Genomic DNA, 16,077 nt, shown 5'->3' on the forward strand with positions numbered 1-16,077 from the left:
GTAAGTGGATTAAGAACGAAAAAGAGCAACCGTGGTTTAACAACGAATTTCAGAAAATTCTAAGAGAACAAAGGCTGTTACACTTTCGGTTCAAAAGAGAACGCGCAAGTGGCGACAGAGAAAGGTTAATATAGATTCGTGCCTCCGTGAAAAGATCTATGCGTGAAGGATACAACTACCAGCGCCATAACCTGGCAAAAGATTTGGGCGGGAACCCGAGAAACATCGCTAAGCGGTGCTAAGGCTACCATTTAGTGCCTTGTTGACCTGTCTCATGTGGCACTTGAAGATAGCTAAACGAAAGCCGAAGTTTCAAATTTCAAGTTTAAGAAATCGTTCACGGAGGGGAGTCGTACAAACATAGCATCGCCTGATTATTGAACAGACTCCGATGCGGGCGATATAGTAATAAGCATGCCTGGCGTAGAGAAACAACTGAAAGAGATGAAAACAAATAACTCACCATGTCTGGATGGAATCCCAATTCGGTTTTACAAACAGTACGCTAAGACACTGGTCCCTTACTTAGTTTATATTTATCGTGAATCTCTCACCTGCGTAAAGTCCCAAGCGACTGGAAAAAAGCGCAACTGACTCCTATGTATAAGGAGGGTAAGAGAACGAAGAGAACGGGCCCGCAAAATTACAAACCAAATCCTTAACATTGGCTTGCTGCAGAATCCTTGAACATATTCTCAGTTCGAATATAATAAATTTTCTTGAGACTGAGAAGCTTATGTTCACGATTTAGTACGGTTTTAGAAATCATCGCTCATGCAAAACACAGCTCTCACATGATACACTGCGAACTATGGATGAAGGACAACAGGCGGGTTCCATATTTCTAGATTTTCAGAAAGCGTATGACAAGGTTCTCCACTCCAAATCTTTAACGAAGCTATGAGGATACGGAAAAGCTTCCCACATTTCTGAGTGGCTCGAAGTTGTCTTAAGTAACACTACCCAGTATGTTATCCTAGGCGGCGAGTGCTCATCAGAGACAAGGGTATCGTTGGAAGTGCCCCAAGGGAGTGTGATACGGTCGCTATATTTTCTATATACACAAATGTTCTGGCGAGATGGTGGGTAGCGATCTGCGGTTGTTTGCTGATAAATCTGCGGTGTACGGAAGGTGTCAGAATTGAGCGACTGTACGAGAATATGAGATGGTTTAGAAAAATTTTCTAGTTGGTGTGATGAATGGCAGCTCTCTTCAAAGGTAGAAAAATCTAAGGCAATGCAGTTGAGTATGAAAAAGAAAACCTTAATGTTGGGATACAGCTTTGGTAGTGTCCTAGGTGACACCGCCAAATCGTTAAAATATCTGGGGATAATACCAGAAAGCGATATGAAATGGAACGAACATGTGCTCATTGTGGTAGGGAAGGTGATCGGACGGCTGCTGTTTATTGGGAGAATCTTTGGGAACTGTGGTTTGTCTGTAAAGGAAACCGCACTTAGGACGTTAGTGCACCCTATTCTTGAGACTGCTCGAGTGTTTGGGATCCGTACCACGTTGCATTAAAGTAAGACATCCAAGCAATTGAGAGGCTGGCTGCTATATTTCTTACAAGGTTCGAACAACACTCAAGAGTTAAGGAGATGCTATGGGAAAGTAAAATGGAATCCCTGGCGGGAAGGCAACATTCGTTTCTAGGAACATTACTGAAAAAAGTAGAAAGATTATTATGTGAGCTGACTCCACAACGGTTCTACTGCCGCCGACATACAATTCGTCTATGGATCACGATCATAAGGTAGAGAAATCAGGGCTCGTACGCAGGCATGTAGTCATTAATTTTACCTCGTACTGTTTGCGAGTGGAACAGGAAAGGAAATGAAAAGTGGTGATACAGGGCACCATCCGCCACGCACCGTATGGTCGCTTGCCGAATGTGTATGTGGATAGACGGTAGTCAGGATAGTACATAGTACACCAGAGGCATACACTAAGTCGGAATCAGAAAGAATGGCAACAGCGCATGGCAGCCTGGATGGTCACCCATCCAAGTGCCGACCACGCCCGACAGCGCTTAACTTCGGTGATCTCACGGGAACCGGTGTATCCACTGCGGTAAGGCCGATGCCTTACGGTGTCAAAGGGACAACAAAATTTGAATGTAAGGTGTGACATATAGTCAAGTAAGAGGCAAGCGACACTTTAATAAATCTTAATTTTTTATTTATATACAGCTTTTATGGTAGGTGGGGAAAAGTTGATCATTTGACATTCAGCTGTTCAACATTATATATATAATTTTTCATTCCTTATTTCGAAGACTACATCGAAAAAAAAATGACACTGAGACACTGCGTGTATCACCTCAGTTTTCTGTAGACACTACAGACACATGCGCATTACACGGGTGATTCCTATAAGGAACAAATCAAACAAGTTAATATACTCAAATGTTGAACTGTTGCAACATTTATAGATTACTAACCATTCAGTTAGCTACCCCTGCGAGCAGTTTTTTTCCAGCGCCCATAACATCAGTATATAAATAAAAATTTCAAAACGTGCTGTCCGGAACGTAAGTAAGGTATTGGTCCTGTTCGTCGACTTTCTTGAACCATGTACAATTTCAAATTCGACAGAAATACTGTCATTAATATCATAGTATGTGGCTGCGAGGAAACGTTATCTGTTACGATCCCTTCGGATGAGCTAGGTATGATCCGACTCTGTCTCAAGCTACGTAGGATGCGTTACTTCTAAGTGTCAGTTTACAACCCACTACTGTACCGTCCGCAATAATTTTTTTCGTTCCCTCTTTCAAAGACTGTGTCTAAGAATACGATACTGAGACAGTGTGTGTGTCACCTAAGTTTTCCAGCTGTGTACAAAGAAGACGCACAAGTCTCGTAAATTAGTGAGCTCCAGGGCGAGTCAAACAATACGTAGAAAATCTGTGCGTGGCATCAGCTGGCAACAGTTGGCTCTCAGAAGCCACTGTACAGATTCAGGGAACAAGCAGTGGCCATTTCCTCTACGTGCTACCCACGCCTCACAACAACCTCAGCCTGTTAGTTATCTGAACGTAAATGCATTCGCTGTCGCTCCGTTATCCCGGCACTCATTAAATGTTAGCCACTTCAGTGCCTATATACCAGATTACCTTTGTAATAACAACAGGTCAGTCTATAAACTGTCAGGCCTCTCATGTTACCCGCGACCTCAGTTTTCCATTTTTAATCTTTCCAACGCATACATTGTCGATTACATCAATTTTTCTTTCCAGTGTCGATCTGTTTTTCACTGCTACACCAAGCGACCATTGTAGTAAATGTAGTAGTGTTTCTACAGCCTTCACTTTAAGAATAGATGATTTTCGGTCTGACGTACACTGAAAGAGTAGTGTTTTAATTGTACTGAACTGCTAGTTGAAGAATCCTGGCATGGTAAGCCCTTTGTAAGATACAATTAGGTTTTATGTCGCGTAGCATAACTAATGCTCACAGGGTAAGCTAAATGAATGGTTACTAATCCGTAAATGTTGCAACAGTGCAACATTTGAGTATATTAAATTGTTTGGTTTGTTCCTTATACGAATCACCCGTGTAATGCACATGTGTCTGTAGTATATACAGCATGATACCCTACATTTATATATTAAAAAGCAATTAAAAACGTATACTCAAATGACTGCAAATTATAAGCATGTCAATTCAGCATGCAAAGGGAGACTATTTCATTCTGTGGTCACTCGATTCGCTGCACGTTGACTTACATAGCGAGGCTCAAAATTACATGTGATTAAAATACTTTCGTACGTAGCTACTATTACATGACACCTGGAATGGAATGTTCAATAAATTAGTATCATATGGAAAAATTGGAAATTTGCGGTAAGCTCTTATGAGACCAAACTGCTGACCGCTGTGGCCGAGCGCTTCTAGGCGCATCAGTCCGGAAACGCGCGACTGCTGTGGTCGCAGGTTCGAATCCTGCCTCGGGCGTGGATGTGTGTGACGTCCTTAGGTTTAAGTAGTTCTGAGTCTAGGGGACTGATGACCTCAGATGTTAAGTCCCATAGTGCTCAGAGCCATTAGAGTTTTTTGGCGAAGCAAGCTGTTCCTATATGTGAAATGCAACGTCATTCAGTTAACAATCATTTTTTTGCGAGAATTTTACAACTTGGCGCGCACAGGTCGCGCGCTGCCTATGGCCAGTGCTGCGGCCCCCGTCGCAGGAGGCTGCGGCGGCCGTGCGAGGCGTGGCTGTGGACGTCAGGCAGAGCCTCAGCGTTCTCGACGAGTGAAGCTGCACCTGGGCTCGGCCGCAGAAATCTGCTTGTACCTGCTGTCGGTTGTCGGGATGGCTTGTAGGCGGCAGACCCAGCAGCAGCACGAAGGGCAGCCGGAGTGGCGGTCCCAGCACACAGCCGATAAGGCGGTACTTGCACTGTCCCAGTAGCGGCGACATAGGCGCCCAGCTCTCGAAGACAGGCAGATCGGTTCTTCATCCAGGAAAGATAAGCCCGCCTCCACCATCCCCAGACAGCCACTCTCGTGGTCGGCATGAATGCGGATCACAAATCAAAAGTCGCCTCTGAGGCCGGATGGCTGTAGATTTCCAGCAATGGACTACAAGTTGCCGGAAGCTTTTAGACGGTAGTTGACTTCACCAGAGCATCCTGTAGATTGACAGTGAAGTGGTACTACCCCCCCCCCCCCCACCCCGCCCAACACACACACACATGCACACTGGTGTCTGAGGTGTCTGAATGCCCTCTCTTTTCTAAGCCTGTAAGCGTTCTCAGTTTCCCTAATGTTTAACTTCTAGGTTTCAGAGTGTTCCTTTATGTGAACTTTGCATCCCTAAAGGTATCTTTATGAAATCTCTAAGTGAAGTTACTAATGTTTCCTCGATACAGTAGCACATTCTGTTTCGCGCCGTTGTCGAAATGATGAATCGATTGTTCTCGGATTCCCAGTCGCATACTCTGATGAAAAGTGCTCGTAGCTTGTTTGTACTTTTGGCCTCCAACTTTGACATTCAGTTACAACACCGTTACGAAACGGGTAGCAGATGCGGCCCACTCGGCCGTCTCTGTCGGTTCTTAAAATAATATTATCCCTGCACGACTTAATATTCCACTATGCAACATACCTCAAAACGCTAAAATCCTTGTTAAACGCCTTAAAGGGAGCTAAATTGGACTTACACAGAAAACTTAATGACTAAAAAAACTGGTTGCTACAAAAAATGATTTGAAATAGAATTTCTAATCCAATGCTACGAAAAAATTACGTGATTTAGCACGTTTTAACAAAAGACGGGATTATAGTTTATCCGCTGTCCTGGAATCATGAAACTCAATATCGATTGTGTACAGCCCACACTGAGATCGACATTGTGTGTGACGCATTGTCGCCGCGTGAATACAACCACACGCTCGTTTCGTCAGGACAGACCCGTTTAGCTTTAGCTCATATGCAATTCGACAATAGGGAGGCATATCTAAGAAACAAGTGGGCAACACATGGGTCTATTTATGTTTATATGAGCGAACTAAAGTCACGTGGTGTGTTGACTTGCATTGAGTACATCGTTTAAGTGTAATTTTGTCATCATCAAAAATTGGTCATACCCAGCTCTGAATTGGGATTGTCTCAAATGTCATAACTGATGGCCGAATAGTAATTTTTCGAAACCTGCCAAAAACAAATAACTAAACACAGGTTACTTTTATCATTCATATTACCCTACGATTTGCTTGCTGGTCTTCTTCCCTGAGATTTGTAAATCGAATTTGTAATGAGCGACCGGAAGGTGTATGTGCAACCGGAAGGCGTAGTGCGACTCCGATGCGGCTATATAAGCACCAGCATCTACGTGTGATGTTAGTGGGGCATTCGTATATATACCGTGTGCGTACGGTAAAAACGGAAACGTGAACTACGGCGACATTATTATGAAATGCCTGTAAACAGGACCAACGTACTGTTACTATTTTCTTGTCTGTCGAAGGGCAAAGGCCAATAGACATGCAACGGAGAGTGAAGAATGTATGGGTGCTAGCATATTAGTCTGAAACCACCGTTGTGTAATGGTGCGCCAAGTTTCGTGGTGGTCACAATTCGACACAAGGTGTCGGTCGATCTGGGAGACCACCCGCATCCACGACGGAAAACCACAAGAGGGCGGTTCATGATGCGATTGGGACGGACCGGAACATAACTCGTGCGCTAGAAAAGGAAACCGACATCACCTTCTCCAGCGTGCATCACGTATTTCGGCAGCAATTGGGCTACCATAAGGTCTACATCCAGTGTACAACAAGCGTAGAATCCCTAACAAAAAGGCAAACCTGGTGGCTGTTTGTCTGAAGCACCTGACGAGACTGAATGCTGAAGGCAACGTATTCTTTTGGCGCATTGTTTCAGGCGGCAAAATCTGGTGCCACCACTGAGAATTGAAATCGAAAGCATTGACGATACATTGTCATCCATCGTCCCTTCGTCCCAAGAAGTTCAAGAGTCATCAACCTCTTTAACCTGTTATTTGATTACCAGAGGCTAATGCTTATTGATTTTAAGGAGCGTGGTGTCTCTTTCACTGGATAACAGTACTGCGCAACGCTTGAGAAATTATGCCGTATATTTTAGGCGAAACATCCCTGAAAAATGCTACAAAGGGAGCTGCTACTTCATGATAACACACGTCCACACATCGAAAATGTCGTAATGCACAACTCAAGTAGGAGACACTTGAACACCCGACCTATAGTCCTGCTCTCATCCCATTCGATTATCACACCATCGCTCTGTTAAAGTAAGACCTTGACAAATCAGTGATATCTGTCGGAGGATGTGTATCAGGTAGTTACGGACTTCGTCAACCAGCGCGACTTGTTGTTTTAGCAAACAGTTCTCTTCAACCTGGTGCGCCGGTGGGATGATATCCTCAATGCTCACGGCGAATTTTACTGATCGGCATAACGGTTCTGGACTGTACGGCCTTTAAACAGAAACTTTCTGCTCGTTTCTGCATACAGAAACTGGTATGAGGATTTAGTGTCATCTAATCTGCCATGGGACGTTCTAAGGAACACAACATCTTAAGATCTTCCTGCAATATACCGGGAAAGTCGACACTGCAAAAATTATTTGTGACAGATGTATGAAAAGGCTATTGCTGGTATTGAAACAGACGTTTGTGACCACTGCATTTGCCTTTCAGTCGACGAGACTACTGAGGTCTATGGCAGAACTTCCTCAGTCTGCAAAAATATTCTGAGAGACATTAGAAAAAGTACCATATTACACAGCTTAGAAGTGTGGTTCATTCTGTACTGCAGTTCCAAAATGTAATATGATGGTAGCGTTAGGCCACGGACCGTAGTCGTACTCAGGTACGCATTACAAGTCTGTGTTTTTGTGTGCGTGAAATGTGATAGGATGTTTTCCGTAAAACGCGTTCCATTACTATATTATCAAAAGAGAAGAAAGTTGAAACACCGATGAATATCTCAACTGCTTGTGAATTTTTCCGAGGTTCGACATAGGGAATAATTAGTCCCTAATTTGCCAGAAAGAACTTGAATGGCTCTGTCAAAAATATAATGACGTTTTCTGTGTCAATATTGGAGTCCATTACACTTTCCATTGAAGGACTCCAAAAACGCTAAAATCACTTTTACAAAAACCCAATAATGCCGGCGCTAGTCATCTCCAATATTCGCTGCTTAGCATCGGTCCCAATTGCTTAGCAATTGTCTGCTTTGAGAGCTCAAGCTATCCGGGTGTGTTTCGGAGTTCTTTGAGAGTGATTAAAGAGTTTGCTGCCGTTCTTAGCAAATAGAAGTTAAATAAGACTTTGAAAGAAGGTTAACTGTTGAAGCAAAGCGGACTTGTGACGAAATACAATGGAGGTAAGTGACAAAGCCATATTCAGCCATCATAACACGTCCACGCTGAAATCTGATACTGTAGGCAACAACTTCAAACGCTGTTACAGCTGAATGCTGCCTGCGTGTCCTAATCAGAGTAAGATACAGCGTGAATCCGAGCAAAATCGAAGCCACTTCCAAAGTTTTTACAGGAATTTCCTTATTACTTCAGCGTGGGAGTCTCCTGTGAATCGTGCATCACTCTGCTTCGACAGATATGCTCCGCAAACCGCTTTACGGTGTGTGGCAGAGAGTGCTTCCGCACTCGTGCCCTCCCCCCTCCCTCTTGTATTCGCACGTGGTACAGGGAAGGTTTCCTGTAAATAAGCCATCGTAACGACTCCAATTGTTCTGATTTCCCAGTATTTAGCATTTCGTGAGAATATGGTGCCCATCTCTCTTCGGCATGTATAGTCTTGAAATTTCTACAGTACCATCTTCGTGATGTACAACGACATCTTGGGGCATCTGCGGCTGGTCTACATATTTTGACCATACTCGTAACGTTCTCGTGCCTACTCAAGCATCCTTCGACGAAACGTACCGACCTTAGTTGAATCTTCTTAGTGACTTACTTAGTCAAACCACACAAAGGCTCCAGAGTGATCAGAAATATTCTTAAAAATCTGTCAAACAAAATTTTTTTAAGCCACTTCTCTCGTGAATGAATTACATTTCACTAAGTCTCTTCCAGTGAAACCCAACCTGGCATCTGCTTTTACTACAATTAGTTTTACGTGATTATTTCACTTTATCTCGCTTCGGACAGTTAATCCTATGTATTTTACCGAAATTTCTGTTTCCAGGGATTTTTCCCCAATATCGTTATCGAACAGTAATGGATTTCTTCGCCTATTTATGCGCAATGAGTTACAATTCATTTAGTTTTTAAGGGCCTGCACGTTCTCTATACTACTAATCGACTCTCCCCAGATATTTCTGCATTCCGCTCACAGTCTTCTGACGTTGCACCCTTCCTACATCTAGCAGACTCGTCTGCGTGTACCCTCAGTGGTCTTCTGACGTTATCTACCTCTCTTTGTAGAAGAATCTTTCGCATATTTTCTCTTCCACCGAAACGTCGTAATGCGTGAGCGTAAAATATATTCCACAATTCCACAACAGACTGACGTCTGTAATACTGGTCTAAAATTATGTGCATGTACCCAGCGACCCCTCTTGAATACAGGAATGCCTTTCACTTCTTTTCGAATCGCTTGATGCGAGTAATCCGCGTAGAATGTCGGACTGTCTCTCGCATCAACAATGTGTTTCCTCTGATGAACGATTTCACTTGATTTCCTATTTCGTGGTCACTTGTTTCAAAACCAGCCTTCGGCATTTGTGCGATGATTCAAAGGAGCAATAGTTGTAAAGCTTCGTGTGAAACATTTTCGGAAAGTTAACTACAGCAGTACGGCTTTCTCTTCATCGCCCGCAATTTCTGGGTCAGTAGGGCTAACTCATCGACTGATTAAAAGATTTAGATTATTTAAGGGAAATTACGATGAACTCACACATCTTCAGTGAAGTGACACTTACGGTGGTCACAGCATGAGCCTCTTGAGTTTCACCAAACAAGGCGAGTAACAGATACTTGCTCGCTACCTCAAGTGAAACTAGTTTCACCAGTTCTCAGTGTTCATGCAGTTATCAAGAATGCACGATGTCAAATTTTAACGCCATCTGAGGTGTGTGCATGTTCTTCCAAACAGCAGTAAACATACGTCAGAAGGAAAAATGTGTGTTAAATGGTTCATCTGTAACCCTCCGACACATCGCCATCGTAGATAAATTCTCGCCATATAAGCTAAGCAAAGAGATCGCCTGATATACATTGTCAATCAAACTAAAGTTTTTTGAGAATAAGGAGAAATCGGTTTCGATTTGTTTCGCCCTTGTAGCGTGAATGTAAAACTGCAGTAGTAAAACAAGCATACCGATTAAATAACATGTATTGTCAGTACGTACGAAACTTATTTGTCTGATTACCATTCGAACATTTTTGTTCAGTACACAAGAAGATTGAAGTGCATTAAAATATGTGGTTAGATGCATTGAGAAAAATTTTAGGAATAAATAATTAAAAAATAATCCCAGATACGGAATCATTTTCACTATTGCCTCTCATTATCAGAATTTGCTGTTCCACTACTTACAACCATGCATTATGGGGTACGGAATTGAAGTGTTTCGTAGGACAGCGTTCATACTGAATGTCATTATCAGCTTAGCATTAACATTACCATTGAATTTTCTCGAAACTTTTTATAGAAGTTTACATGTTGAGTAAAGTATGTATTACATAAGTTTTCTTAGACATATAACTTAAAAACACTGCACCATGCATGTGGCCACCAGATTTACGTATTGATCTTCCTCCCTTCCGCAGCATTTTGCACCTACGTACGAGACATAAGATGACAATTTAGATTTTAACAACTTGTTTGCATGTTTCTGGATCTTCAGTATTCTTATTCGGACACAACGATATATCAGTCACAAGAAAGGTGTGCCATGAATATAATTAGTTACATGTTCTTAAGTCTGCTGCGCATGTTTATCATAAGATTTGCGCTGCAATGTCACCGAATTTTCTGATTCTGCTGCGGCTGCGCATTGAGCTATGTTGTAGCACTGACAACTATTTACAGTAAGTGCAGCTAGCAGTTATTTTGCGAGTCTCAAGTGTCTGATCATGATATATTTACTATCGGAATATTTGCTGAAATTTATGAGTAATGCAATGAAAGAAACTGTTTAGTTTTGTTGGTCGTAGGAATCGTTCGCTACATAGGAGACAACCCAGAAAGAGGGATTGATATGGATGCTAACCGTGGCCGATTTAGTCTATGACGCACTGCTTCACTCTTTACTCTTCATCTCTACACAAAATAATGAAGATTTTAGTAAGCTCCAGGAAGGAAGGAAGATGATGCAGAGTTGATTACTAGGACGAAAACTATCGACTATGGATCCAAAAATTTACCAACTGATTTCTAAAGCTGTATTGGAGCTCTATATTAACAGACGTGGAAACTTAGTTTTGACGTCTCGTTGACTTTCGGATTGGGCAAAGATGTACCATGAAATGGATCATAAACTTTTCAGGTGAACCAATCCCGTTTTTAAGTGGCTAGAGGAAATGAATTAAATTTCAAGTGAGATGGCTGAATGACGGTGTGAGTAACTTTAGACGTATGAAACTCCCGGAGAGCGTTAACCGCTCCGCCAACACTCCAACATAGATACAAGTTTAGAAGAGAAACCATTTTGTGTGTTGGAATTAGCGTGAGGTCAATCCAACCTGCATTTGCAGCCGATACAGCAAGAAGCCATCTCTGCACGTATAGATTTATTAGTGGTATACAAAATCCTTGGAAGCTGGTTGCATACGCACAGGGAAGGGCATTGGTCGGCTACCCCCATGTGATGATAAGGTCGAGCATATCCGAGGCGATTTCACACAGAGCCCTCGCAAGTCCACAAGTATGCCATGACAGGAATGTAAAGTTCCTCGAAGAGAGGTGTGGGTGTTCAGAAACGACGTCTGCATATGAAGCCTTACAAGTTGCAGTTGCTGCAGAAGTTGCGTCCCGTTGACCGTTAGAGAAGATACGAGTTTAACATTTCATCGCTCCAGAATATGGCGGAGGACACTTTTCTCGAAGGATTCAACTTCTCAGACGAATCGATGTTTCATCTATCTGGTAAACTGCCATAATGTAACAATTTGGGGATCACAAAATCCTGTCGTCGTCTTCGAACACCGGAAATGAAGTGGTTTCGTTCCGTTTCTGTTCGGAGTGGTTGTACACCTTTCCTTAATGCGGAGGAAACTGTAACAGGAATGATATACCTGAACATGTCACAACATTGGTTGTTTCCTCAACTTCACGAAGATTCGAATGACCGTATTTTTATGCATGACGGTGCCCGCCTCACTTTCACCTTAAGGTACAGAATATTTTTAAGAACACCATCCCATAACGCTGGACTGGAAGAAGTGAACAACAAGATCTTGTTCATTCCTTTTGGCTCCTGGGTCACAAGACCTCACACCTTGAGATTTATTTTTCTGGGAGTTCATTAAAGAAAGAGTCTTCCTCCCAGCTATGGCAGCTACTCGTCAGCTGTCGCTTCAGTAAACAGTGACTTGTTGATTCGTGTGTGGAATCAAATGGATTACCGTTTCGATGTTTCTGCAGGAACGCATGGTACACATGTTGAGTGTATGCTGTAATGTCTGTGCGAAGATAAAACTTTCACCCTACCTCTATCCAGTGACGTGCATAAAGTGTTCTGTCCTTCATAGTTTGTCTGTAATAAACAACTGAAATCTATTGTTTCTTTATGAATCGACCTCTATGTTCATCTATCAAATCGGCTTTAATCAACGCAGATTAGGCAAAGTGTAATGTGGAGAAGACGTTAGCAGGACAGGCAACACGCACATGGGACGTTTATTTCGTTGCACTTTTAGTACTATTATTTGGCTTGGGTTTATTTATAGATAATGCAAACAGCTTGTCCGCAACTCGTGGTCGTGCGGTAGCGTTCTCGCTTCCCACGCCCGGGTTCCCGGGTTCGATTCCCGGCGGCGTCAGGGATTTTCTCTGCCTCGTGATGACTGGGTGTTGTGTGACGTCCTTAGGTTAGTTAGGTTAAGTAGTTCTAAGTTCTAGAGGACTGATGACCATAGATGTTAAGTCCCATAGTGCTCAGAGCCATTTGAGCCATTTGCAAACAGCTTGGCACACATCTAAACTCATATAGGCAGAGAAAAAAGGGTCTAATTAGTGCGTTCTGTGGTGCCACCGCCAGACACCACACTTGCTAGGTGGTAGCTTTAAATCGGCCGCGGTCCATTAGTACATTTCGGACCCGCGTGTCGCCACTGTCAGTGATCGCAGACCGAGCGCCACCACACGGCAGGTCTAGAGAGACTGACTAGCACTCGCCCCAGTTGTACGACGACTTTGCTAGCGACTACACTGACGACGCCTTTCTCTCATTTGCCGATAGATAGTTAGAATAGCCTTCAGCTAAGTCCATGGCTCTGACCTAGCAAGGCGCCATTAACCATTTCTAGAGAGAGTCTCACTTGTATCATCAAGAATGCTGTATACAAATGATGGATTAAAGTTAAGTATTCCAGCAGCCACGTACTTTTCTTTATAGCATTCATTACGTATCCTGTTTCAGACCTAACGCCAGCCGGCGTGTGTAAACGCGTGCTTTTCGGTTACCCGTCACTGTGGACTGGCTGTCTAATCAGTCCACTACACGTTCAATGGCTTTAAATCATCTGACTATGTCACATAGGTTCAGTATATATAGATAAGGAGTTATCACATATCAAATATAGACAGAATATAAAACAGCTTTGTTGGTCCTCCTCGATCCAGAGCTTAGATTTTGTGAATAAAAGTTATTGTGGTCAGTTAGTTGCTCTGGGGCCAAACAAGACCGGAACACCAAATTAAAAAAAAACTTAAGAGACAGCTTGGTGCCCTTTATTGTTGTCATCTAGGATATAGGCCACAAGATAAATCAACGTCCTTTTTCATCCTAGTAATATCATATTCCCATGGATGACTTTCATAGATTTTGTTTATTAAACTGACAAGTCAAATATATGGAGATATTTATGTATGTACAACAAAATATTTGTTACTTGTTATATCTGCGAAAACTGTCACAAAATTATTCATTCCAGGGCCTTCAGAAAGTAAGTTACGCATTGCAATGGCAGGTCAAGTGACTGTTATTAAAAGCTGCACTATAGTTCCAACGGACACAAATACACGAGACTGTTTTGCATTATAATTATCAAAACTATGAAAAATGACCCTCGGATCGTTTTTCCAGTCGCTGAGTTCCCCGACTATCGGAATCACACCCTCGGTCACGGAGCCATCCCAGAACCGCTGTGTAAATTGCTTCGTCGTAGCAAAACCGTTGATGGCTGTGAATCACTTCCTCGACTGCCTTCACACTGTCGTCTGTGGTCAACTTGGAAGTCGATGGCCTTCCTTCCCGATCAGCAGCGGCAACATCTGTGCAGCTTTGGTCAAACTGTCGGGACCACTCCACATCCCACCAGAATTCACGGATAATCTGTGTGCAAATCAGACGTTTTGCCCACTAGAATCGTACTCTCCCGCGTAATTCAACTTTGGAGTCGGTCGCCAGTTGTTGCGCCATTTCCCACCCGCACTGTGAGGCTCCTGTTATCTGCACCACGGTGAACTGTGTCTGCAGGACACCCAGAGCGTATACTGTCCTCCAGTAATGCCCCATTCTTCTTGCACAATAATCTTAGCGAGGACCGATGTGTGTCTTTCGTAGTTCCTTCTGATGTTACTTATGGAGTTGCACAAAAGGTTCATTTTTTTCTCTGTAGCAAAAGCATACTTTGCATTCAGCGTATTACACAAATGTGAATTCCTTTCATCTGAGCAATGCACGTCAGAATAGGCTTTTACGGGTTTATTCAACAGTACTCGCAATTTCGTTTGTGTAACATAGTAACCGATTTTGTAATATTTTAAGAGTTACTAACCAGGAGCGAATTATTTCGTTTCACCCATGTGCTTTGGAAGTTTAGTTTTTGAATCTTTGCATGTAAATTTATTTTTTTAGACACAGTGCTTGTATTCACGTCCGTGTCTATAACAGAGTTTCGTAGCTCGTATCGTTAGTGGTTTGTTTGTGCAGTGTAGTTTTCCACCATCTGTAAAAAGAACAGGGGCTATGATTGCTGTGCGCAGATGCGAACTGACTTGGTGACACTTGGCTCTCAGCTCTAGGCTGCGTTGGCTTCGATTACACAGCTTGAGGCGGAAGTGGATGGGCATCACTGTTATGGACGGGCCGTTGGGTTCCAACGGACGTCCAATAGAACTAAAGAGTCCTCCGATCAGTCCGCACTGGTGGCCAGTCCAGTTCCTATTCGCCAGACGATTAGGGTGACAAACAGATTCCAGGTGCTATCTGCGGCTGACAATGTCCCTCAGTCAGATGCAGTCGCTTGCCATATTTCAAAGGAAACCTCTCGGCCTGCAAGATCCGGGCACTGACTATGGGCTGTATTATTGGTCGCTAGGAGGGCCAATGCCAGGAGCGTTATGGAGACCCTTAGGGATATGGCTACCAAGGAAGGGAATAAATCCCGTGTGCATACCAGGTGGAGCCAATCCAGACGTGGAACTGGTCCTTCCGGATGCCATGAAGTGCACAGGGTGCAGCCAACTGCAGGTGTCTAATAGAAACTACTGGTGCTCTAACCGTTATAGGCTCTTGAAGTTACGCTCAGTAGACATATTTTGCGAAGAATCTAACAGTGTTCACAAAGGGTAGGCTAAATACAGATGGCGGTGGCGTGTTTGTTGCTGTTGGAAGCAGTTTATCTTGTACCGAAATGGAAGTAGATAGTTCCTGTGAGTTAGTTCGGGTACATGCCATTCGTGGCAACCGGAATAAATTACTAATTGGATCGTTTTACCGACCTCCCAGCTGAAATAATACACTTCCTGAAAGGTTGAAACAAAACTTCAGTCTAAATTCAAACACGTAGCCGTCTCATACAGTTATAGTTGGTGGTGACTTAAACTTGCCCACAATATGTTGGAGAAAATACATACTTAAATCCGAAGTTACGCATGAAACATCATCCCAAATTGTGCTACCGCATTCTCTGAAAATTATTTCGGGTAATTAATTGATCAACCTATTAGAACCCTAAATGATTGTAAAAACACTGTCGAGATCTTAGCAGCAAAAAATCCTGAGCTAGTAATGAGCATCAAAAGAGATACAGCAATTAGTGAACACAGAGTTGTCGTAGCGAGCCTAAATATCGTAACTCCAAAATCCACCAAAAATACTTCTATTCAGAAAAGCAGATAAAAATTCGCTTCACGTTTTTCTGACAGACAATTTCCATTTCTTCTTAATTAACAATGTAAGTGTAGACCAGGTGTAGCTTGAATTCAAACAAATAGTATCGACAGCAATTGAAAGATTTATACCAAACAAATTAAAAAACAACTACACAAAACAGGTCATAACACCACTGCAGAAATAACGAAAAGAGCATGCCAAACTTAAACGGACACAAAACACTCAAGATTGCCGATTTGCCGATCTTTTACAAAACACGAAATTTAGTGCGGATTTC

General features: G+C 42.9%; 1 pseudogene; it reads right to left on the reverse strand.

The window, feature by feature from the left end:
- Positions 1-1,970: 1,970 nt before the first annotated feature.
- LOC126093039 (5S ribosomal RNA) lies at positions 1,971-2,088 on the reverse strand (annotated as a pseudogene).
- Positions 2,089-16,077: the final 13,989 nt, after the last annotated feature.

The sequence above is a fragment of the Schistocerca cancellata genome, chromosome 7, assembly GCF_023864275.1.
Source record: "Schistocerca cancellata isolate TAMUIC-IGC-003103 chromosome 7, iqSchCanc2.1, whole genome shotgun sequence".
NCBI lineage: Eukaryota > Metazoa > Arthropoda > Insecta > Orthoptera > Acrididae > Schistocerca > Schistocerca cancellata.